The 27,343-nt window shown below is 36.2% G+C and overlaps 1 protein-coding gene and 1 pseudogene across 4 annotated transcripts in view; both read left to right on the top strand.

Annotated features, from left to right (window-relative positions):
- The window catches only part of LINGO2 (leucine rich repeat and Ig domain containing 2), a 1,114,992-nt gene that overhangs the window by 518,805 nt on the left and 568,844 nt on the right, over nucleotides 1-27,343 (top strand). The gene's annotated exons all lie outside the window — the stretch shown is intronic.
- LOC106836600 (BTB/POZ domain-containing adapter for CUL3-mediated RhoA degradation protein 3 pseudogene) lies at nucleotides 24,051-24,636 on the top strand (annotated as a pseudogene).

The raw sequence follows: 27,343 nt of genomic DNA, 5'->3' as shown, positions 1-27,343 counted from the left end.
GTGTAGAATGAATGGTCTGGGGGGAACTAAGGAAGTTCTTGCAATGATCCAAGCACTATATGATGATTTAGGTGTAGAAAGAGGAGAGAGAAGGAAAGACATATTTGGGGATGCTGATTGAATGTGTGATGAGGGATAGAAAAAAATCATGGATAACTCTTAGATTTTTGACTTGACTACTGGGTGGGTCATGGTGCCCCATCCTCTGATTGACATGAAGAAGACTAGAGGAGGATCAGTTCGGGGGCAGGTGGAACAAGAGTCCTGTCTTAGCCTGGTCAATCTGTAAATGACTGACTGGCCCAACGTCACTCAAATGGCTGCTTTAGGATTTAAAGCCTGATACCAAAATCTGAGCTCTGCTGCTGCTACATTAGATTGTCACTAACCTCCATCTCCTGAAGTTTCTCAGTTGTGGAGGCTTTATTAACTCATCGATCATCTCATTTTATTTAGGAAAGTCTTCAACATCAATGATACCTTCATCTCATTACTAGAGAAATCTTCATAAATGACTATATTATACCATGCTTTTTTTTGTTTTTTTGACTTGTGAAGAACACAAACCAAGAAGCAATTGAACGAGTGTAATAGTGGGAAAAGGGTGAATAGGATTTCATCTTCCCCAACCATAGTTAATATGAAATACAAGTGCTCTATTAAAATTACAATCCTTGTTTTGTTATTGTTGTTGCTTTTGTTCTCATTGAGGTCACATTGGTTTATAACATTATAAAAATTTCAGATGTGCATCTTTATATTTTGACCTCTGTATAGACTACATTGTGTTCACCACAATGTCTACTTTCCATTTGTCACTGTACCCTTATGCTCTCTTATCGCCTTTGCCCTCCCCTTAGCCCCTTCTCCTCTGGTAACCACCAACCTATTCTCTGTGAAGTATGTTTGTTGTTGTTTTCTGTCTTCCACATATGAGTGAAATCATACAATTTTTGTCTTTCTCTGTCTGACTTATCTTGTTTAGTGTAATACCATCAAGGTGCATCCATGTTGTCCCAAATGGCAAGATTTCATTCTTTTTTATGACTGAGTAGTATTTCATTGTATATATATACCGCGTCTTCTTTACTTATTCATCCATTGATGGGCACTTAGGTTTTTCTATGTCTTGGCTATTGTAAATAATTTTACAGTGAAGGTAGGGAGTGCATGTATTTTTTGAATTAGCATTTTTATATTCTTTGGATAAATATCCAGAAGTAGAAAAACTAGATCATATTGTAGTGCCACTTTTAATTTTCTGAAAAACCTCTGTACTGTTTTCCATAGTGGCTGCACCAATTTACTTTCCTACCAGCCATGTATGAGAGTTCCCTTTTCTCCACATCATCTCCAACACTTGTTATTTCTTGTCTTTTTGATAACAGCCATTCTGACGGGTATAAGGTGATTTCTCATTGTGGTTTTGATTTTCATTTTCATAATAATTAGTGATGTTGAACATCTTTTCATATGCCTGTTGGCCATCTGTAGGTGTTCTTTGGAAAAATGTCTGTTCAGATCCTCTGCCCATTTTTTAATTGGGTTGTTTGTTTTTTATTGCTGAGTTATATGAGTTCTTCATGTATTTTGAATATTAACCCCATATAAGATATATGATTTGCAAATATCTTCTCCCAATTAGTAGGTTTTCTTTTCATTTTCTTGATGATTCCTTTCCTATGCAGAAGCTTTTTAGTGTTATGTAGTCCTATTTGTTTATTTCTTCTTTTGTTTCCCTTGCCCAGTGAGACATATTCAAAGAGATGTTGCTAAAACCAATGTCAAAGAGTGTACTGCCTGTGTTTTCTTATAGGAGTTTTATGGTTTCAGGTATTATATTCAAGTCTTTAATCAATTTTGAGTTAATTTTTATGTATAGTAAAAGATAGTGGTCTACTTTTATTCTTTTGCATGTGGCTATCCAGCTTTCCAATACCATTTATTGAAGAGACTTTGCTTTCTCCATTGTGTGTCCTTGGCTCGTTTGTCGAAAATTAGCTGTCCGTGTATGTGGGTTTACTTCTGGGCTCTCAGTTCTGTTCCGTTGATCTGTGTGTCTCTTTTTCTGCCAATACTATGCTGCTTTAATTACTGTAGCTTTGTAGTATACTTTGAAATCAGGAAGTGTGATACCTCTAGCTTTGATTTTTTAATCAGGATTATTTTGGCTATTTGGAGTCTTTTATTGTTGCACATAAATTTTAGGATTCTTTGTTCCCATTTCCATGAAAAATGTCATTGGGATTTTGATAGAGATTGCCTTGAATCTGTAGATTGCTTTAGGAGTATGGATATTTTAACTATGTAAATTCTTCCAAACCATGAGCACAGAATACCTTTCCAATACTTTGTGTCTTGGTCAATTTCCTTGTTTATATGTTTGTAGTTTTCAGCGTACAGGTCTTTCACCTCGTTGGTTAAATTTATTCCTAGGTATTTTGTTCTTTTTGTTGTGATTGTAAGTGGGATTGTTTTCTTGTTTTTTCTTTCCTCAAGTTTGTTGACAGTGTATAGAAATGCAACTGGTTTTTGTATGTTGATTTTTTACCCTGCAACTTTATTGTAATTGTTTATTATATCTAATAGTTTTTTGGTGGATTCTTTAGGATCTTCTCTATATAAAATCATGGCGTCTGCGAGTAGTAACAGTTTTACTTCTTCCTTTCCAATTTGGATAACTCATCTCTTTTTCTTACATAATTGCTCTGTCTAGGACTTTGAATACTGTGTTGAATAAGAGTGGCAAAAGCAGCCATACTTGTTTGGTTCCTGTTCTTAGAGGAATAGTTTCCAATTTTTTTGCTGTTGAGTATGATGTTAGCTGTGAGTTTGTCATATATGGCCTTTATTATATTGAAATACTTTCCTTTATACTCATTTTATTCAGAGTTTTTTCATAAATGGATGCTGAATCTTGTCAAGTGCTTTCTCTGCATCTACTGAGATGATCATATGATTTTTATTCTTCATTTTGTTAATATGGTGTATCATGTTGATTGATTTATAGATGTTGAACCATCCTTACTTCTTTGAAATAAATCCAACTTGGTCATGATTTATGATTATTTTAATGTATTGTATTTGCTTTGATAATATTTTGTTGAGGATTTTTGCATCTGTGTTCACGAGTGATTTTGGCCTTAAATTTTGTGTGTGTGTGTTGTCCTTGTCTGGTTTTGGTATTAGGGTAATTTTGCCTTGTAAAATGAGTTAGGAAGTGTCTAGTGGTGATGAATTCTCTCAGCTTTTGTTTGTCTGAGAAAGACTTTATTTCTCTTTCATGTCTGAAAGATAACTTTTCTGGATAGAATATTCTTGGCTGAGAGTTTTTATATTTCAGTATTTTGAATATACCATTCCACTCTCTCCTGGCATGCAGAATTTCTGCTGAGAAATCTATTGATAGCCTAATGGGAGTCCCCTTGTAGGTTATTATTCTTTTTCCTCTGGTTGCCTTTAATATTGTTTCTTTGTCATTGACTTCTGGTGGTTTTATTTTCATGTGTCTTGAAGAAGGTCTTTTGCATTGAGATAATTGGGTCTTCTGTTTGCTTCATGGATTTGTATATCCAGTTGCTTCCCCAGGTTTGGGAAGTTCTCAGCTATTATTTCTTTAAATAAGCTCTCTGCTCCCTTCTTCTCTTCTGTATACCCATTATCCTTATGTTGCCCTTTCTAATGGAATCAGGTAATTCTTGTAGAATTTCTACATTTAAAAAAAAATCTTAGTTCTCTCTCCTCATTTAAAAAAAATCTTAGTTCTCTCTCCTCATTTACCTGTATCATTTCTAGGTTTCTATCTTCAAGCTTATAATTCTCTCTTTCATATGGTCTGCTCTATTTCTAATGCTTTCTAGTACATTCTTCATCTCATATATTGAATTCTTCAGCTCCAGAATTTCTATTTGGTTCTTTTTTAGAGTTTCAGTCTTTTTGGCAAAGTATTCCTTCCATTCGTTGATATTATTCCTGAGCTTGTTGAACTGCCTTTCTGAGTTTTCTTGTAGCTCCTTGAGTTTCTTCATAACAGCAATTTTGGATTCTTTATAAGTTAGACCACACTCTTCCTTGGCTTTATGTTTGGTTTCTGAAGAATCGTTATTTTCTTGTTGTGGTTCCATGTTACCATGGCTTTTCATGGTGCTTGCTGAGTTATTTGTCATAGCAAACATTTTTCTTATTTAGGTATAGCTTTGTTTGTTTTGATTCCAACTATTCAACCAGTTGGAGATTAGAGAACTTTCTTTTGTTTTTTAATAGATGACGCTATAGCACTATTTTTCTGTTTCTCTCACCTGAGCCACCTCTGGCTATATTTAAGGATTGGCACATTCCACCCTCCACTGCCTCCAATAGAGGTGTCATTGGTACTCTTGGCATCACCACCTGCACATCCAGAGGTCACTGATGCCTTGCTGTTGCTGATGTCACTGTGGTTCTGGCTTTGCTGCCAGGGGTACTTGGATGGCTGGTGCCCTGCTGTGTCTGGGATCACCTGGGTTGGAAACTCTGCCCACCGTTGGTGGGGTAGGGGTGGGGAAGGTGCTGTGTTCTTGGGGCTCTGCCTTTGCTGTTGTCCATGTCCTTGTGGCCCTAGGGTCAAAGTTGTGTATGCACCTCCACTGCTGCTACCAGCCTGAGGGCCTAGGATCATGAGGCTGGTTTCATTGCTGCTCAGCTCCCTGTGGCCCCAAGTGTCTCTCTGGCTAGGAGGCTGGAGCTGCACGTGCACCTCCCTTGATGCCTCCTGGCTTCTCCGCTGGCTGAGCTGCCATGGCTGAAGGGCCTGGATCCTGGGCACCACCCCCACTTTTCCCCTCTGTGGCCTCGTCTCTGTGCTTCAATCTACCCACCTTCACATCTACCAATGTGTGGATCTCTCCAGCATCCTGGTGTTTTGGACAATGTAACCTTGTTGATTTATGGATATTTCGCTCACTGCAGATTGAAAGGGAGAGACAAAGGGATCCTCTCATGCTGCCTGCCGTGTTGATGATGTCTCATAATCCTTGTTGTAACTGAAGTTTTATATTAGGTTTTAATTATGGAAATGAAAAAATGTAAAGATGAAAACAGGGATGGGTTTGTCCTTTCAGGGTCAAAATACAGAGGAGAACTTTATTAGTGAGTGCATATATATAAGTAGCATCTGGATTATAAGTGACTTCAGGAATAATTAGTTAGAAATACGCTTTAGAATAAACTAGTGGGAAAAGGAGAAAAGTAGAAAGATAGGCAGACAGAGCCTTGTATGCTATTATTATTTTCTGTAATATTTGTATGATGTTATTTGAAACTAACCACTCTCATTTCTGTCTTTAACACAAGTGTAAAATGACACTTTATGTTATCAGTGAAATTCTGTAACTCTATCTTTCATAATTACAAGGACTTGTTTTTCACTTAATATTCATGCCATGTCTAATTTACTAGTAAAACAGAAAATAGGAGGCTATAAATAACATGTTTCTATAACATAATGAATGGAAAGTGTCTCTCTCTTAAGTGGAAAATTGTCATAAAAAAGAATATGCCAGAAGTGGCCTAGTTTGTGTTCATAGTTAAGTGATAAAAATGGCTTTTGGATCCGGTTCTGAAAGAGGAAACTTTAAAAATATAAGAAACTCAAGACCGATACAGTTAAAAAACTCCAAAAATCCCATCAAGTTGAAAAAACTACTCACGTGAGCAGGGGTGATTTGAGCCTAAGTTTTGTTCTTTGTTTCTGGATTAGACGACAGACTATTGGACTGTCCAGTCCAGGTGATTGCACAGTGTTCACACAGCTAAAAGTGATATATTTTTTTCTAGTTCCATCTACTTTCATTTAGGGCAAATAATCAGGGCAAAGAGGTACATTTCTATGTGTGCAGAGGATGTTTATGACCAGAGGGACTTCATTTCTGTGTGCCCTCATACATATGGCTCTGACTTGCAGAGGTGCCTTGCAATTTCAGTAATGCATTGTGGCAGTTCTGGTGGCTGATTACTTAAGGGCCTTTGTAAAGTGATGACCTCAACCATCTTCTGTCACCTTGAGCTACTTCACTTCAATCTGTTTTGATAGCAGCTGATGTGGGTCAGATATAGCTCAAGGCCAAAGGGACTGACGTTAAGTGAGAATCTATTCAGAAAATATCGCATATGCGAATGTAGGTACATCTGTATGCACGCACACAAGCACACAACCTTTGCTTATTACTGACTTGTTAGAAACCATATATTTCAGTGATTACAGTACTATAATTTTATGTGCACTGTCTGTTTTCATCAGTTGGGGATGAATCTTTGTAAGCATTTGTTTTGAAATAAACTTTTTTATTGAGGTATAATATAGAGAAAAGTGCAAAAATCATGAGTATACAGCTTGATGAACTTTCACAGGTTGAGCACATCATGTAAGGACACTCAATCAAGTAATAGAATGTCGGTAGTATCTTAGTAGCCTCTCTCATGCCCCCCTCAATTATTAATCCTCTCTCCCCAAATGAAACTCCTAGCCTGACTCCAAACATCAGAAATTAGTTTCACCTGATTTTGAACTTTACGTGAATGAAATCATCCAGTATATATTCTTTTCTGCTTGCCTTTTCTTGCTTGTCCTGTTACCAAGATCCATCCATGTCGCTTAGTGAAGTAGTAGTTTTTTCATTTTCATTTTTATTTTGATGCACTGGGGAAAATGTCCTCCAGAAATGTTTGAACAATTTACGCTTCCAAAAACTGCCCAAAGAATGTCTCTTGTCTTATACCCTCAGCAACACAGGGTAATTGTCAATGTTTTAAAAATACCAATCTGCTAGGCAAAACACAGTGGCGTTAGTTGATTTATCTTTGTTTGTATTTTGTATTTATTAGCCGTGTGTATGTCTTTTATAAATCACTTGTTAATGTGGTTTGCCTTTATATAGGATTTTGTTAATAATTTATAATAGTTTTTCTATATTATGGATTCAGTCATCTATCATTTATTCAGAAAATATTTTTTGAGTACCACTTTGTGTCAGGCAATGTGCAGGCCACTGGGGGCAAAATAATTATGAAGACAGGCAGGGTTGCTGCCCCCATGGAGCTTTCATTGCAGCCCTTTTTCTGCTATACTGAGCAGATACTTTGAATTATGAATCTGAGATCTGTTTATTGTACTTGTATAGAGATAAAAGGAGTCTTGGTAGAATCCTTTAAATCCCTGTTTCTCAGGAGGTTGAGATGCAGCATTTAAATCATCTTTGACAACCCAAAGCAATCTGCAGATTCAATGCGATCCCTGTCAAAGTACCAATGGCATTTTTTACAGAACTAGAACAAATAATCCTAAAATTTTTATAGAACCCCAAAAGACTTCAAATAGTTGAAGCAATCTTGAGAAAGAAGAACAAAGCTGGAGGTATCACACTCCCTGATTTCAAACTATACTCCAAAGCTATCGTAATCAAAACAGTATGGTTCTGGTACAAAAACAGACACATAAATCAATGAAACAGAATAATGAGCCTAGAAATAAACCCATGCTTATATGGTCAGTTAATCTATGACAAAGAAGGCAAGAAGATACAATGGGGAAAAGATAATCTCTTCAATAAACGGTGTTGGGAAAACTCGACTACTACACAGAAAAGAATAAGACTGGACCACTTTCTTACAGTATGTACAAAAATAACCTCAAAATGGATTACAGAGATTAAAGGTAAGACCTGAAACCACAAAACTTTTAGAAGAAAACATAAGCAGTACGTTCTTTGACTGCAGTCTTCACAACGTTCTTTTGGATATGTCTCCTCAGGCAAGGGGAGCAAAGGTAAAAATAAACACGTGTGGCTACTCAAACTAAAAAGCTTCTGCACAGTGAAAGAAACCATCAACAAAACCAAAAAGGCAACCTATTGAATGGGAGACGATATTTACAAATGATAAATCTGCTAAGGGGTTAATATTCAAAATATATAAAGAGCTCATACAATTCTATATCAAAAAAAACCCAAATAACCCAATTAAAAACTAGGCAGAGGACCTCAATAAATATTTTCCAAGGAAGACATACACATGGCCAACAGGCGTATGAAAAGATGCTCAATATCACTAATCATCAGGGAAATGCAAATCAAAACCACAATAAGATACCACCTCACACCTATCAGAATGGCTGTTATCAAAAGGACAAGAAATAACAAATGTTGATGAGGATGTGGAGAAAAGGGGACCCTCATGTACTGTTGGTGGGAATATTAATTGGTGCAGCCACTATAGAAAACAGTATGGAGGTTTCTCAAAAAATTAAAAATAGAACTACCATACAATACAGCAGTTCCACTTCTGGGTATTTATCTGAAGAAAATGAATATAATAATTTGATGTTGTTCATTGCAGCATTATTTACAATAGCCAAGATAAGGGAACAGCATAAGTACCCATCAAAGGATGAATGGATAAAGAAGATGCAGTATATATTTACGTATATATATAAAATACAATACTACTCAGCCATAAGAAAGGATGAAATCTTGTCATTTGCAGCAACGCTGGTGGACCTAGAGAGTCCAACATGGGTGGATTTATGCTAAGTGACATAAGTCAGACAGAGAAAGATAAATACTGTATGATTTCACTTCTCTGTGGAATCTAAAAAACGAAATGAACAAACAAACCAAAACAGAAGCAGACTCATAGATACAGGAAACAAACTGGTGGCTACTAGAGGGGAGGTGGGTGAAGGGACAGGCAAAATAGGGGAAAGGGATTAAGAGGTACAAACTTCCAGGTAAAAATAAATGGGTCATGTGGATGTAGTGTACGGTGTGGGGAATATAGTCAATAATATTGTGATAATTTCGCGACAGGTGGTGGCTAGACTTATTGTCGTGATCATTTTGTACTGTATAAAAATATCGAGTCACTATGTTGTACACTTGAAATTAATATAGTATTTTATGTCAATTATAATTCAATAAAAAATAAAAGTAATGAAAATCTGCCCATGACAAAAAAAAAAAAAATACCTTTAACATACTAAGTGAATGCTCACAGTGTACATAGCACTAAATATCCATGGCAATTCTAAGAAGTAGTCAGATTGAATTACTGAGATGTTCAAAGGATGAGTATCCTGAATTCTTGTCAGCACTTCAATCTTTCCTCCTTTCTGCCTTCCCTCAGCTGGCAAAATGGTTCCCCCATGCAGGGTATATAAAGAATTAAAATATCCTCCCTTAATTTCTCCTTTTCTATGCAAAGAAGATGAAAGGCAAAGTTCTGATTGATATCTCTTAAAGTCGTGTGGAATTATTCAACTGTGTGAGGAGCCTACTGGGTTGAAGGCTGGTAGAAGCTTCTGTAACCCCTACCACAGGAAACAAATTAGCCCAGTCCTTTTGTGTCTTTTATTATTGCAGGTGAAGGTAGCACTGACCCCAAATGAGTTAAAGCCCTGACTTCCCTCTTAAAATCTGTGTTCAGCAAATTAACTAGGGTAACATTGGAACATGAGAAGCAGATTCTGTCCATTGGCCAAGGCCTTGTTTTGTCCTGTATATTTCTATCATGTCCTGATTTCCACCAGCCTAACAGACTCGAGGTACAAATTAATTTACATGAGTAGTGATAACCCAAATTTCACTGATACACGCCTCTACCTGCATACCTAATGAAATCTGGCTGCCTCTTTAAAGCTTACACATTTAGTTTGTAAGTCATCTTTCAGTGGCCCATCAGAATTCATGGATTTTCATCAGATTTTCATTCACTCATAACCTCCTCTTCAACAAAAACTGGAGGAGGGGGTGTTGTTGGAATAAGGTGAAAAGAACTCACTTTATTCCTTTGTATGGAAGTACCATAGGCAGATTTCTCTGTCTCTGTCCTTCCATTATAAGGAAATTATCTTTGAAAAGACTTTATAAATTCAAGAAATTTATCATTTTTAACCTTTGACATTACCATATTTTTTTTTACCAATTTAAGAACAGCTTCTTGATCTAGACACACATAACCAGACCATATTTATTCTGCCAAGAAAACATAGATATGAGCTTTAATTTCTGTAATCTATTCTAATCAGTTACAAACTGATTTCATTATTGATATCTGTATACTTATGTCCATCCAAAAGGCATAATAGCTTATGATACAACTTTTTAAAGGATATAATTACAACCAAGGCATACAGACCTTCAAGATACCATGCAGTCTTTTTACGCATTCTGTGGAAATCTGAAATATGGCTAAGAGAAGCATTTGCATTCATTATGATTGATCTATTCCAAGCTTCAGCAAACTACAGCCTATGAGCTAAATCTCACCTGTTGTCTCTTTCGTATGGCCCATGTGCTGAGAATGGTTTTTATATTTCTAAATAGTGAAAAAAATAGTAAGGATAATAATATTTTGACATGTGAAAATGATATGAATTCAAATTTGAGTATCCATAAGTGACCAATGTGGCCGTCAGAACCCCACCACGCCAATTCATTTACTTATTGTCTGTGGCTGCCTACAGGCTCAACTGGCAGGACTGAGTAGTTGTGACAGTAGCTGTCTGGTCCACAAAACCTAAAACATTTACTAAATGGCCCTTTACAGAACAAATGTGCAGATCCTGATTTTAATAAATAATTTACCTCCTTGGACTAGTCTTTTATTTCCCCTTCTCACTGAAGAACAGTGCCAGTCTCGGGCAGTCCTGTGAAATTTGTAAAGTTGACTTCTACTCCACTCCCTGCCTTACCCCCTTGTGTGAGTCGGTTCCTCCTTATCTTCCCACCAGCCATCCATTCAACTACCTCCACATCCCTCTCGAGATAAGGCTTTACATACCTTTCCTGGCTGCAGTCAGAGAGGAAATGTGAGGATCGAAGAAGGGCCATAGAAATTGTGATACGACTGGCTTTGAAGAGAGAGGATGGGGTCCACAAGCCAAGAAATGTGGGTGGCCTCTAGAAGCTCAAAAGGCAAGGAAGAGATTCTCTCCTAAAGCTGCTAGCAAGGAATGCAGCTCTGACAACACTTTAAGTATATCCCAGTAAGATCCGTTTCAGATTTGCGACCTACAAAACTGTAAATAAATATGTTATTTAAGCCACTAAATTGGTCATAATTTATTACAGCAGTAATAGAAAACTAATTAGATATACAGACGGATATAAAGTATTATATAATACATATAATATATATATATATAATATTTGTCTATCTAAATAGGCATAGATACAGAATGATGTCAATATGGATATGGAAATAGATATAGATATCTCAGCAAGTTACATTTTAATGGAAATTTAATATTGCCTCTACCGTAAGTAGTTGTGTGTAGTGCTTTAGCTCTGATATAAAGGAAACAGTCTTATCTCTTTTAAAGATACTTTGATTTTTGTCTGGTAATTTCTTTGGGGCCAAAAAGAATAGGACATTTCCTCAAAGGACCCTTGATCATGCCTTATAGTGTGAGGGTTTACTCCTGTGTCAGGCAGTTCTGCAGTAGACATCATAGCAGATTCCTAAAATAGTTTTATTAGCACATTTTCCTTCAAATATTTACTCTGTGGCTGACTTTTGATGTGTAATTGGGGCTACGTAAGTTTATTGCAATATTACGTTACAATATTAGAACATGATGGAGATTGCAAAGGCTGAAAAAAAATGTTAGAGATCTGCCATCTACGAAAAAGCTTAGAGGTTGTTCAAGATGATTAATCAACTAAGACCGTGTTAGAGTTCATACAAACAGCTTTATCACCCTCTACTATTGTCTGCAATTTTATACGTGACTATGATAATTGGGGAAAGTGAAATAAGTTGCCTTTAGTATTTCAAAATAAAAAGAACTAGTTCTTGTATTCATATTACTCACTTGATAAAGCAATATTCCTGTCTTCATTTATGGTTTCATTTATTCTTGCCTGTTCATATTTTAAAAGGATTTGTGAATATAATTAGCAGTGAAATGTACTTTTATTTTTAAAACTTTGCAAACACTCTATTTCAGCAGTAAAACATGCTTATTGTTTAGAATTCAGACTGTTGCAGAATCATGTAACATAAATGAAAGTTTCTCCGCCTCAGTCTCTCCCTCCCCAGCAGTATCCACTAATAACACTTTGGTGTGGATCCTTCTAGACATTTTTTTTCAATTTTTAACATATCTAAAAATAGTTATATGCATGCTTATTCCTTTATTTGGCCAAATTAAAGGACATTATTTTATAATATGTTCTACATTTTGCTATTGTAATGTAATAATATATCAAAATACGTCTTTCCATGTCAAGTCGGATAGACATGTATCAGTCATGTCATAGGTGCTGCATATTCTCTAGTGTCGACAGGCCGTACTTCCTTAGTCACTCCCATGTTGAATGACTTACAGAATTTTCCCAGTTTTTTGTTGTTGTTGGCAAATTTAAACTATGTCATAAGAAACACATGTGTGCAAGTATTTTTTAAGATAGATCCCTGCAAGAAAAAATAATTATTGCAAGGCATGTGCATCTGATATTTTGACAGGCCAGATTGCTCTCCAAAGTCTGTCCCCAGTGACACTCACATCATCAGTGTATGAGGTTGCTCATTATCTCATACCCTTTCTAGCCCTATGTACCACTTGTCTTATCATTTTAATCTAATGTGGAAATGGTACTGCATTGTTTTTGTTAAAATTTTTATGACTTAAAAGGAGGTTGAATAAGTTTTCAAATGTTTATTGACCATTTATATTTCTGCTTTCATGAATTGCCTACCTATATACTTTTTTTAAAACTGGGAAGTTTTAAGAATGCTTCCTCTTTGCTATTAATGATTCATATGAACTCTTTATATATTATTTGACTCATTTTTGGAGCTGAAAATTTTCTCCAGTTATCATGTATCTTGGAACGTTCTTTGAGGTGTATTTCTCCCCCACCATATTATTATCAAAAATGTCAGTCTTTTATAATTCTGTGTTTTTCATCCTTTCTAGAAAGAACTTCCACAACTAAAGATTCTAAAATAAGCATTATCTTTTATTTTCATTTAATATTTTTATAGTTTTGTAAAAAATAGCTCTTTAACTCATCTGGGTTTTCAAATATTGTCTTTGGATAGCTATTTTACATGTTTCACATTTCATAAAAATAATGTTTCGGGTTATAGACTTATGTGATTGTATTGAATTTTGAAATAGCCTCACAGCTAATTATAACTATTCTAAGAACATATTTCTGCCCAAATGCTTTACCAAAATCAACCCAAAAAAGGAACTGCTGAGCAAAAAAATACAACCTTGTCCACTTTTTTAAAGAAAGGAGTGTGCATGTGAATGAAATTAAATGACACACTTTATAAACTGAATACACTTAAAACCCACCGAAGTTTTCATAGCTTCCTCCATTTTTGAAAGCAAGTAATGATTTAAATGGAATCCTGACTGTACGCAATGGTTTGAAAGAAGTCATCTGTGGAATGTGCTGCTCTCCGGTTAAAATGATACGATTTGTTTTAGTTTAGAGAATGTTGAGCAAATTTGATAGCTGTTTCATTTTGAGAAAGGCTTGTCCCACAATAATACTAGATACTTGAATCTAGGAAGAAGCTTAGAGAAGTACTGGATATTCACATGGACCAAAAGAAACGATTAAATTTCAATAAACCTGGTTTTCAATTCATACATTTTTTTTTTTTTTAAGATTTTATTTTTCTCCTTTTTCTCCCCAAAGCCCCCTGGTACATAGTTGTATATTTCGCTGTGGGTCCTTCTAGTTGTGGCATGTGGGACGCTGCCTCAGCGTGGTCTGATGAGCAGTGCCATGTACGCGCCCAGGATTCGAACCAACGAAACACTGGGCCGCCTGCAGCGGAGCGCGCGAACTTAACCACTCGGCCACGGGGCCAGCCCCTCAATTCATACATTTTAAAAAGTGAAATCTTCTCTTATTTACTCACATAATTCTTGTGTAAATGCATGCAATGAAGGCCTTCTATGACGATTCGTGTAATGAAACATTTGAAGTCAATTTTAGAAAGAGAGGAAGTGATTTTTATTTACAAGTTGTAAATATTAACCTGAAAAGTATTTCCTTACTCTACATTAAAAGAGTGATCTTAGAAATGCAACTAGTCTGAAACACCAAATTTTTAAGTTCTCACCAAGAATATGGGAGGCAGGAGAGGAGAAAGTCATGGAACAATTTCCTAGATGAATTATAGAGGCATAGATTGTTAAGAATTGGAAGGGACCACAGAGATTTTCTAAAATCTATTGTATTTTAAGTTTCAACTCTCCCTTTTTTTTTTTTTTTCAGAGAACGATATCTATGCCAGAAAGGAAATTTTTTTTTCAGAAAATATTCATAATTAGGAAGAATCTTATATAAAATCCATGTCGGTGTATTCCAAATAAATTATCTTAAAATTTTTTTTTTTAATAAACAATGGCTGTGTTGGAATATCCTCATGAATCCATAGAACTAATGAGAATGTCTAAAAAATAGTACTAGTTTTTTCTTTCTTTCTACAGAACGCTATTAAAAAGTGTAATTAGTGAAAGCAATGTTACAGTTTGCGTTTGTAAATCCCCACTCCCAAATCCTTATTTTGTATGTGTACAGCTTAGATTATTGACTGGGTAAATATGTGAGAACTTTTTTATTTGGATTTTTTTCTTCTTTACATCATGATTTTTGACACATAGTCTGCAGTGCTACTGGGATGTCTTACTTTCATATAATCTGAGATTCATAGGCAGCACCAGTTGTTTTGACTGAATTAGAGTCCAGAAGGTTCCTTCCATTAGATTTGACACATGGGATGTGGGGACTTTTTGCTCTCTTCTTCTTTAGAATTGGTAGCTGTAAGGTACAGGATTGGTTGGCCAGTGGCCTTCTTTCTGATTGGGTGAAGAAAGTTTGTCTATCCCGTGAGAGAATAAGGGCAATTTAAAGAGACTAACAGTGACAGGCCGAGCATGAAAAGGTGGAAATAGAGTCTTATGGCATACATTGGAATCAAACCAGTTCCATCCTTAAATTTCCCAGTGAGTGAGCAAATGAAGTCTACCATTTACTCAAGGTAGTTTGAGTTCCATTTTTATCATTTGCAACTAAGAAATACCCTGTGGCCCCTGTAAATACTCAGACTAGGAAAACAAACATATTTATGAAATACATATGAACTCCAATATATTGAAATATATTTGCAATAAGGTAAATGAATGGGGAAGCAATTGCTAACCCCACCACATTGTACATCTCCCACTTCTTCATGGTACCCTCTTCTGGTAAGTGATCTGTAGGACTGAATGCAAGTGTCAGTATTAATCAATACTTCAATATTAGTAAAGCTTAATAATTTTCTTGTTTTTTTAAATAGATGTTTAGTGTTTTCTTTTTTGCACAAATGGGTCATTTTGTGCTTAGCCAACTTTGAGAACCATTGTTTTACACATAGTTCCTTAGGACCTCAGAATAAGTAAATCTCTATTTTATTTACCAGGACAGATATTTCACTCAATATTTCCTTCAAATATTTCAAAGGTTTTACTGGATTTTTCAAATTGATTTCCCCTAAATGTGTTCCACTTCTCCAAGGGAACAAATAAGGAGCTTCTAATCATGGAATGTAAGCATGTTTATATGAAACACTCCAGATCATATTTTGTTCTTTTGTAAAAACCTTTCTCAAAATAAAATAGTCTGTTGCACAATTTGATGAAAATCTTTGAAGATTTCTGTATTCCTCCTATCCTGCTTCCTTGTTTTATAACTCAGTTTTACATATGTGCATGCACTGTGCTTGTCACAGTAGTGTTGCTGTAAAGATGATAGCTGAAATGTTGATGAGAGCTAGTTGCAGAAGCATCAGTAAGGAGTCAATGTTTCTTTATCCTTTCATGCTCACCTTGGTGAAAAGTGTGCCTTGTTTAAGAATAACTCATTTTACCTGATCCTCCACATCTAGGAAAATTGAGGTCAATTGATTGTATCAAGACAAACAAATGCCCCTAAATAAAATGAGAATTTTCCTCACTACCTATGACCTTCAAATGACCCACTTGGTGCAGGATAAAATAAAAAATGCAAAATTGCCTTGTATTGACAGGCCTCATTAATAATGGTATTATATCTGTATTGGTTTCTTCACCATTTTTTCTATGGTAAAGTGGTTTTAAGGAGCTCACTCCCCAGAACGTAAGCCTGCTTCCTCTTCTCCACAGTGACTTTTCTCTCATTAGAAGTATTGCAACAGCTGTTTTGGACATGCCCACTGTAAGTCTTGAAATCCTGAAGTCTCTAGGTCTCAGCTGGTGTCAGGGTAGAGGACGTATCAAAATTTCTTCTCAGCTTCAGTATCTTAACAGAGATACAACCACAAAACTTTACAAGGATTCCTGGATTCTTATTCTAGAAGTGATTATTAAAATGCAAGCATCCTTGGAACACACTGTGAAAGAAATTGGACTCATTAATAGTTTTAAAAGGGTTTGCTATTTCATCAGATTCTAATGTAATTCTAGTATAATTGTTCCCCAAGATGTAAGGTACAGAAGGAAGGGATCAACTCTAAATGGTGACATGAGCAACTTCAGGATTGGCAAATACTTTCTATAAAGGGCCAGGTAGTAAATATCTTAGGATTTGAGGGCCATAGGTCTCTGGAGCAACTACTCAATAATACATAAATGAATGACGTGACTGTGTTCCCAAAAAAGCTTTATTTCTAAAAAGAACTGGTGGGATAGATTTGGCCACAAGCTGTAGTTTGTTCTCAGCTGAGCAATCCTGCTGGGGACATTCCTGGCTCTATTTTGACTGATGAGAGGGCAGCCTGTGGGGAGGGAGAGGCTGACAGGCTACAAAGCCTAAGAGATTGCTATTCACCTTACAGCTCCCTTCCCTGTTCCTTGGTATTGCAAAACCCAGAGCCTGACTGTGAGGACCTTATATTTAGTGGGAGATATAAATGTAATATATATAGAATATAAATAACTACATTAAAACAAAGGAAGTAAATTCCGCCATGAAAGAAATACAAAAATGAATAAGAGGCAATGGCTCACTAAGCAGGGGGTTAACAGTTCTAAGCCCCTTCCTAATTTGTCAAAGAATAATGGGGCCTATGTAGTTTAGTGCAGTGTGATCCAATAGAAATACAGCAAAGACACAGATGAGAGCCTCATATGTGATTTAAATTTTCTAGCAGCCATATTGAAAAGAAAAGAGAAATAAGTTAAAGTGATTTTAATAATCCATTTTATTTAAGGCAATATAGCCAAAATATTATCATTTCAATATATAATCAGTATAAAATTATTTTTTAGATATTTCTTTTTCTCATACTAATTCTTGAAATCCAGTGTGCATTTTACACTTATAGCCCATCTCAATTTCAACTATCCGCATTTCAATTTCTCGATAGCAATGTTTGGCATGTAGCTGTCATATTGTCTAGTGGCATGTGAGTGGCGAAGAACATGGTTTTGAATTCAGACATCCCTTAGCATGAATCCCTAATTCCGCTACTAATTTAGCATGTCCACATCTCAGTTCCCTCATGCATAAAATGGGGGTAAAAATAGTGATGACCTACATGTTTGTAAAAGTACTTAGCACAGTATCTGGCACATTTCATGTGCTGAAGTGATGTCTGACATTACTAAAAACAAATAATACCTTTCCTCTAAGTCTCACACATTAGGTCTGTCTGTGTATACACCTATTGGTTCATTACAATTGTGAATGTTACAGAGGTGTATATAAATATGCTGTTATCAAACTGGATACATTCAAGGATTTTAGATATATTTGTTTCAAAGAAATATTTCTGTATGGATGCTCACTGCAGATTACTTTTATGGCAGAAAGTACAACAGTCAATGATACTACATTTCAGGTAAAATTCTTTGCCTCTAAGTACCATTGTTAAATAAGAATGCTTCTTACCCTTTTTAGTCTTTAAGAAAAAGCTAAATGTTAAAACCACGGTGTCCTTTATAATTATCTATTGAAAAACTCATGATTAGGAATATAAAATGTCATTGTTTCTAATCTTAATTTAAAATAAAATGTCATTTTGACCTTCTTCAGGAGACTCAGCTCCCTGAAAGATAATCCAAATTGAACTGGAGCTCCTGTGAAGAACAAAGATTAGGTTTCCTTAACTCATAAGAAACACAGTTGTTGGGGCACAGTTCATTTAGAAGGGGCTTTTGAATTTGAGGTTTATGTGGGCCTTTACATCTTTGGTGCCTTCCTTTTGGGTATTTGGTTTCTCTATTTGGTTTCTTACTACTGTCTGACACTGTAGAGCTTGGGCATTCATTTTGAATGATTGAGCTTTGCACTGACCGTGATGAGTCTGAGCATCCTTTTGTTAATCAGGCTGTCCTGCCAGCTACTTGGAATTTAGTTAATTACACATAGAAAGTCATATTGGAAAAGGCCATACAGAACTTGCATGGTTTAATATTCAGAAATGGAAATCTGCAGGATGAAAACTCAAAGAATGAAATTCAAGAAAAAAAAAAAAGAAGATTAAAAAGAGTAAAAGAAAGAGATGTGAAAAATAGAAAGAAGAAAGAATTCAAACACAAGCCCTAGTAGGTGCGGGCGATTCCAACCAAACAGTCCCTATGGCGTTTAGTATTTCAATTAAAATAGGGACAACAGGACTTTGCAGCTTTGCTGTTGGGAACGTTGGTGGGGTACATCAAAAACACCAGGAACTGTGCCAAAGAACAAATCCAAATAATACTCTCCTGTATTGTCTGAGCCTGAGCCAACATCACTGACATGTTTGCAATGAGTAAGGAAATATCTGGGTAAGTAAAGCCAATCTTGTGACACCAGAATCCCATCCTTCATATGTTTTACTCTTTCATTTTTCCCAAAGGAGATAGATGTAGAAGACAATGCAAGATTCATAATCAGGCACTTTACATGCAACAATATGAATTGCATCTTTACAAAATAATTGACATGCTAAAATATGCTTTCTCCTTGGTCCTGTGGATTATTTATATTAACATGGTTAAAATTTCTAGTATTCTGTAAACATCAGTGCAGAAATCACTATGATTCCTAGTTGTTTTTTTTTTTTTTTTTTACGTTTGTTTTGCAATTGTGTATTTCTTTATCCATTCAAACAACATTCACTCATTCCACTGGAAATATTGAGTAAGTGCCAACTGTGGGCCCAGGGCAGGGGCTAGATGCTATAAAGACAAAAATAAAGATAACATTTCTTCCTGGACAATATCTACAAGCAGACAAATGTCTTTACATTATTATTATTATTGGATGGTCACTGAAAATGCCAGTAATCATTTTCTCCCATTTCATATAAACGTTCATTATAAACTTGCTGTAGAGAATCATGGTGTTCAAAATCTTTTCACAGGTTGTGTAAATCATGGCACTTTGTATTTCCATTTTAAACTCATTTGTAAAATTGGAAACTTTGGGTTAATGGTGTGAGCCAGAAAACTCCAGTGTCTAGCTTTGTTTTCAAAGGAATTGTTTGCTCCTGGACATTTTCTTCATCCAAAATTGTGCTGGACCTAAATTGTGTAAGAATAAGTGCTTTCTATGGTCCATGTGCCAGTCTTTATTTGCATTTCTGAAGCAGAAAACTAGATCACACTTTGCCGTATTTGGCTCTCAGCCGTAGTGCTCTGATCAGCAAACCTTTTAATCATGCCAGTTTATGCGATTGTTTTGTGACACAGATGTACAGTCACTAGGGATTAAGGCTTGTTGTTTTAAAATTGTCATTTCAGCCGTCTGTATGCAGATACAGGATTGCCTTCAGAAATCTAAATATGGATTTTTCTGAAAATACTGACAAATACATTAGAAAAGGAAGGCTTTTTTTTTTTTTTTCCTACACAAATTCCCGGACCCTTCCCCTTAAAAAAAAATCCCATAAACTAAAAACTAAAACATTTATAGGTATGCCTTTACTGGATTTATTTACTCTTCTCTGGGAAAATTATAACCTCTTAGTACTGACACATTTTTAAATGTACAGGCAATTGAAAGAACAATCGCTCACTTTAATGTATACATAGTTAAACTATTAGGAAAAAAATGACTACTTTATAAGCCTGCTGTTTGATATATTTATGGATAATCTCAGAAATGTAAGGAAAACATCATATTGTGTCTGAAAATATGTTAGGCTCTTGAGAAGCAAGTCTTTACCCCTTCGGGGTCCTTGTCATTAATAACCAATGTAATGTTGGTTAAATCCATTTATGTTTTTGTTTTTAGCTAACATTTCTTTAGTATTTCCTGTTTGCCAGACTCTAGGTCTTTTGGATGCTACCTCATTTTTGACAGGTCATTGTAGGTTTTTTGTGGGGGATGTTTGGAGTTAATTGAATTGGGTATAAAGAAGCGATTCATATGAACAAAGGAAGCTGAGGACACACAGCCAGACTATGCAGGTATCCAGTCACAGCAGAGACAGGCCTAGAACCTAGAATTCCTATATCTTATGGTCTTTTCACTGTAGTCACTTTGTTATTTTGCCCCAAAAAGTAGAGGTGAGCCTTTATTGAGTTAAATTAACTCAGGCTCCTCATTATGAACCTAAACAATTTTATTGCACATAGACCTCTATTTTTTTTTAAAGATTTTATTTTTTCCTTTTTCTCCCCAAAGCCCCCCAGTACATAGTTGTATATTCATCGTTGTGGGTCCTTCTAGTTGTGGCATGTGGGACACTGCCTCAGCATGGTTTGATGAGCAGTGCCATGTCTGCGCCCAGGATTCGATCCAATGAAACGCTGGGCCCCCTGAAGCGGAGTGCGCGAACTTAACCACTCGGCCATGGGGCCAGCCCCCTAGACCTCTATTTTTGATACTGAATAAGGAGCAATTCTTGACCTCAGTAATTGATAGGGACATTAAATGCCCCAGGTGTGCAGAAGTGGATTTAGTTGGTGGTCTAACCAAAGCCCCTTAGATCCCTTTCTCTGTTCTGTGAGCCCACCCTCCTGCTCCTGTGTGCTGTGCTGTGAATGGTTTATATATGTGACTTTCTTCCTTGGACTCTGGGAACACAGGATACAGTCCCCTTATGCCACCCTCCTGCCATGGTCCTAAACCAATGAATGACCAATCAAGGAGCACAAAGGCTGAGGTTCCTAGCGTTGAGATAGGATAAATACCCTGAGGCGCAGTATATTCTACGTTGCTTTACACAGGGTAAGACTGAGGCTGGAATATGACCGGAAACCGCAGCTTTCTTGGTTTCTTCCTCTTTTGCTTCTGCACTCCCTTGCTCATTTCTCCAGGGAAATCTTCCTTAATAAGTTTCTTGCACTTGAATCCTAACTTTAGAATCTATTCCCTGACAATGCGACCTGGGAAAAAATATTATGCCTCTAAAGTTCTTCTACCTGTGTTTTATAGCTTATTTGTCTCTTCCTACTCTGTTAGCTGTTATTCTTTGCTACTCTCAATATGCCTTTTCCACTAGCCTTAGATAACACATTCTAGGTTCTTCCCCTTTGCTGCTTCTGCCCTGTTACAGATAGACAAAGCTGACTTAATAGATTTATGTGCAAAGTTGGAATGTCTAGCTATGAGTGAAGACGGGTTTTCCATAAATGCTTCTTTCTAAGCTGGAGTTCTCTCTTTCAGAGTTTTTCTAAGTCTCTTCCAAATAAATGAGTGCTACGTGAAGCAGCTAAAGAACATGAGATGGCATAATAGAGTACCCAATTATGCAGTACAAAAAGAGAAGAAACCAAACAACATAATACGATGCTAATTGTACCACACACTTTGAGTGACACTGATTAGAGAGCAAACGCATCAAGCTCTATTCACCCTGACACTCTCCCCTCCTCTAGTCCCCCATCATCAAGCCATTAAGGTGAATCAAGACATTTTTCAACAAGAGACCACAGAAGTAAATCAACTTGGCCAGAATTTCTAGGATCTCAGGATTTGTGGGCACCTGGTTACTGATTGGGTTGAGAAATCTTCCTCTTCTGGGAGAGAGCTTAAATCTGAAGAGTTCGATCATGTAGTGCGTACTTGGCAATGTCTCCTCGGATATCTTTTCACATTGTGTTTTCATAAAACATGATTCTACAGCAAACCTTGGCTTTCCACTCTGCCAGCTCTCTGAGATCTACTACAGAGCATATAGTTCAACACAGTAGGAGGAAACATAAAAAAGTGTGCCCCCACAGGTGCTGCCATGCCTGTGTAAATAAAATGTACTCAAAAATGCCCTGCTGGGGCTGTCATGGAGAATGCTGTATATAATTTCCTTTTCCACAAAGCTCAACAGGCTCCATGGGATCTTTTTGCAGAGAACAAATGTGTTCTACTTTGGAGCCAAAATTATTCATCTTTATTTTTTATTCGTTTAAGTTTTGTTGCTACTTCCATTATGGTAATCCATGGACTTGGGATTCACCATGTGAAATGTGTCCCCTAAGATCAGCTTATCCTTATACATAAAATTCTTCCTTTTTCCCCACACAGTGTAAATTAGTGGTATAAACAAGACTTTGGGTGAGACTCTTTAAACTACTTAAGTAAACAAGCTGTTCTAGTGCCCTTAAGCACTTCAAAAGCACGTATTTATCCACAAACAGCTAGTATGCTAATTACCACTTGTTATTATTTAGGTCATTAAACCCGCTTCCCTAGAGAACCACACTAGACAGCCCCTTGTTTTGGAGCCCACTTTGACCTACTGTATATTCTTAAATGGAATCAAATTTTGTTTCTCAGGAAATGCAATTTGCATGACTCTATTGAGTAATTCAGACTAGCCTTCCTCCTAAACGGTTTTATCATGGTTCAGTGACATCTAGGTGACTGAAGAGATGATGGCTGCTGGTGCTTATTATAATAGCGCTGTGACATTTTCGAGATCATAAATACACTGCTTTCTTTAGTTTCTAGGGAAAACAGTATTGCATTTTTACTAAGTGTTCTGGGTTCATTGATATCAGCATATAGCAATGAAACCATGTAAAGGATAACTTGTTTTGAATTCAATATCACCGTATCAAAACAGTGGAACCAAAAATAACCTCATACTTTGCTGACTCTGTCCTTGTTACTGGGGAAAAACACAAGCAAACAGAAAAAAAAAAAACGCATAAACCATTATTTCTGTTATGATGTGTTTTGAAGAAATTTGCTTTACTGAAATTTATCCCCTTTTGGTTATAAGCTGATTCTTCATTCCATAGAGTTTCCTCAGAAAACTAAATATCAATATTATTCTTCTCATTGAATGATCATTTTTTAAACAACAATGGTATAGTGGAATTGGAGTAGCTCTTTATGATAGAATCTGATGAGACTTCATAGTTGTAGAACATTTTGCCATTTTCAAAAGCGTTTTGTATTAATTCATTGTAAATGAGTATAATGTCAGGAAATCAATTTGCTCCAACCCAATAATGATATCCTTCAATCCACCAGACAGTAAAAATAATATGACACCTATTGTTTCCTTCATTACCTGGGCTAACAGGAACCTCAGAGCTAACCCCGTGCTTAGTTGTTAAATTATCCCTATAGAAAGAAGCATTTCTGTAATTCACTTACTTTCATTTTAATGGTCCAGTTAAATATACCTTTTATAATTAATTAAAGTAAATCCTTTTGAGACTAATTATAGAATAAACAATAAGCAAATACATCTAGTTGTGACCCATCAGATAAAAAGGGAAAGATTATTAAAGTTCTTTACAGAAGAGAAAACTGCTTAAACAATAGGTTTCCTTTATTACCCAAATCTAATTTACTTCTGAAAACATGTTGGATATTTCATTATTTAAAATATTACAAAAGAAAATAACTTATTCCCCATTCGCACAAAAACTCTAACCAATTTTTTTCCAATTTGACTAAAACCTTTTCAAACACCTATTTAACAAGTCAACAAGGATTTTTACACAATACAAAACATTTAAAACACCAATTACCTAATTATTTAATACTATTGAACTCATTGATGGATATGTTTTTGTGCAGCTTACGACAATACTGTAATGTAAATAAACAATCTAGGAATCGCTTAGGCAGGATACTCAACTGCCTTTCATGATGGAGCAGTCTCATTGCCCCAAGGTTCGTGACCTCATGGACGAGTACTAGGCAGGCAGACAAAACAAAGGTACTTATGAGCCTTGCTGCAAAGATTCTGTTATCACCTCTTCCAAGGAAGAAGGAACTTATACCAACTTCAAATAAGCCAGCTGTGAAACTTCCATTTAAGAGAAGTAGCAATAACTATTCATATATGAATGTATCTGACAAAACTTAAGTGTTTGACAAGCTGTCCCTGAGCTTTAATGGAAGGGTCTTGTTCATAAAGGAAGTTACTAAGGACAAACTCTGCTCTGGATCCTTTTACGATCAGGGCTTCAAGATTGCTGGGTTTGTTTGATGTCTCCATCATCTTTACCACCGTGAAGAAACAGACGAAGGTAGAATGTCCTAAATCCTGGATTTATGAGGAGAGACTGAATATTTTGCTGAATGAAGTCTAGGATGGCCAGGAATTTAATTATGCGCTCCTGGAGGCTGTAGGTGGGACAGCCAAAGGCTCCACCATCTGGAAGAGGGTGAGTACTGGAGTGTCTTGTATCTACATCTTGCACCTGGCCACCAGGCTAATCGCCACCACTGAACTGGCAAGAAAGCCTGAGCTGTCCCCCTTACTGCTCAGCCTCTCTGCTGTGCTTCTGGCAGGCTTCTGGACACCTTCTATTTTCGGGTGAGTCTAGAAATCATCTTTTAAAATAAGCCAGGTTATTATTTTGCTATTTTGTTGGCATAGTGAGTTAGTTCTGTCTTTACCTGATGAATACATTCCCTTATTGAGCTCTAAGTCCATCTAAGTTCTCTTTTCCCAAGTGAGAACACTTGGAGCCAGGATATTTTGTTCTCAGAAGAAAAAGTATGAATGAGTATAAGCTGTACATAACAAATTTTGTTTGCAATACTTTTTGGTGATGTTTACCACCTATTTAGGCTCCATTTGGGGAGTTTTCTTTGGAGTTAAGTGTGATAATTCCCAGAGGGGTTCTGAAGTTGTTGGTCATCATAGATGTCGATAAGCCACCTATCTGTTCATTCTTCACTAGAACGTTGTTAAAAAATCCAAAATAGTTTTATAATTATCAACTACAACAAACTAGGTTTGGAACCTGTGCTTCTGTGACTGTGCAATATCTCGTTGCTTTGGCAAAAGTCCTTCTACTATATGGTTTTGAATTTGGGCTTCTTGATAAATAACTGCATCTCATATTGGTGATGATGGGTAACCAAAAGAGCTTTATACTTCTAAAATGCTGTTACTAGTGTTGCTTTTGATGCATAGCTTTGTGTAAGGTGCAAGCCATTTGTGGCCTTCATTAATTCTTGGTCTGATTCGTGCGGAGACCCCACAAGTCCAATTAGGAGTTTCGCTTTCACGATGACATTATGGGCACTAAGATGTAAGCTTTGAGTGACTGTTCAGTTCTGCTAATGGCTTCTTCCTGGACTCTTTGACTTTCTGATTGCTTTCCCAGTTAACAAAGTTCATCCCTGGAAATGCCTCTGAATTTGGGATTCTCACGCTGCTGTATCACAGATTTCTGTCCTTTTTCTTTAGCCTTTTTCTCCATTTAGCTGTACTTACCAAAGCCAATGGATGCTCTGTGCTTTGCTTAAAAACTAAATTTGTCCCTAGGCATGGCCTTCTATACCTCCAGGGAGTGCTATTCACAACAATACCAGAAAATCTTGTCTATCTTATTCAGCCTCTCTTCTGTAAATTCAACCCTATGTGTACATCAAACATCTTTGTCTCATATTTTCATATGTCAAAGGGTTCCCATCACTTGCTGATTGTAAAGGATTTACAGATGCCTTTGCATCATGCTAGTGTAGATGGTCATTTTTATCACTTTAAGGAATATGAAAGGGATATGTTGACTGTGGTGCACAAGTGACACACACTGAAGCCTGGCTAGTTTCCCAGGCAATTGGGTAGGACAGACATGCTCAGTCTCCTACTTCTTGGTCTTATCTGTCCTGGAAAGAACAGAATTTAATTGTTATGTTTGGAAGCTGTAATTATTGGGTGGTTGAGACAATATGTATGCATATAAAAGGTAATGGATGTATTTTATGTGTTCATCAAGGAAAATGATACAGTTTTATACCAAAGGCATCAATACCATGTATTCCTAAGGAACTAATTTTACAGCCTTGATGTTATCTATACTACAAAAATATAGTTGGAGTTCTTTGTTTATTATTCAGCACTAAAGCTTGCAATGAAAATTTAAAATAATCTATATAACAGTTAGAAGAAATGCACTGTTGCTGGCTTATGATTCTATTATAGAATGTATTCTAATAGGAATTGATTTTTCTTATCATATAACTAAGGGAAAAAGTCAATATTTATATTTCTTAAGAGCTATCTACATAAAACACTGGCTTACGATTGGGCAAAAAGTGAAGCTTCATTGCATCTCACAGTTAAAAAATGGAATAACTTTTATAATCAGATCAAATATATTTAGCTAGTTTTATTAAAGAGACTAAGCCACTTGATTGTGTTCCCTGGGATATGGTGACCAAGACAATGACTTGGGTATTCTCTTTCACTGTGCGAAAACTACAGCCCAGTATTTTGATATAAACCTCTGTACCATTGATCAGGTATGAAAAAAGAAATAGCAAAGTTAATTTTTCAACAATATGGCATTATAACATCTTTCCCTCTCAAGTATTTGCTATCTTTAGGACCTCTCCAAAAGTCATGGTAATACATTTAAAAGTATCATTAACCTTTCGGTTTCTTTGAGCTTTGCATACAATGCAAAAATTTAATTTTACTTTTATAGGTATTCACTGTGTGCAATGCAAATGCATACATGATGAAATGCAAACAAAAGATGTATAAAATCTCTTTTAAAAAAAAAAATGCCTCTGCTACCCCTTTATGGAAAAGTATCCCATTTTAGCTAGTATCTTTATGTTTAGTAGTCCAAATACCAGCAAATATCATAGTTCACCATTGACTATTAGCTGGTTACAAGAATTTGTGCAAATACACCAGCACATGCAAATATGACACTACAACTCTATTTAAGGTTCCCCTACTGTGATCCTGCCTCCTTACTTTATACTTCAGTCTCTGGGCCCTTGAAGCATAGTCTATAGATGAGGTTATTGTGGTAAACTATATATCACCTGTTTTCATAAGATAAGTATTGTTGATTTCCTGAACAGAAATCCTGTTTGTTCTATTTATCATAACCAAGAAGAAAGTATGGAATACCCACTATTGCTATTGAAGTGTGACAAGTGCTGCGAACACTATCAAGTGTAAGACTAGA

This window comes from Equus asinus, chromosome 23 (genome assembly GCF_041296235.1).
Source record: "Equus asinus isolate D_3611 breed Donkey chromosome 23, EquAss-T2T_v2, whole genome shotgun sequence".
Taxonomy (NCBI): Eukaryota; Metazoa; Chordata; class Mammalia; order Perissodactyla; family Equidae; genus Equus; species Equus asinus.
Note: the sequence above shows the minus strand (reverse complement) of the source record. Positions and strands in the feature narration are given on the sequence as shown.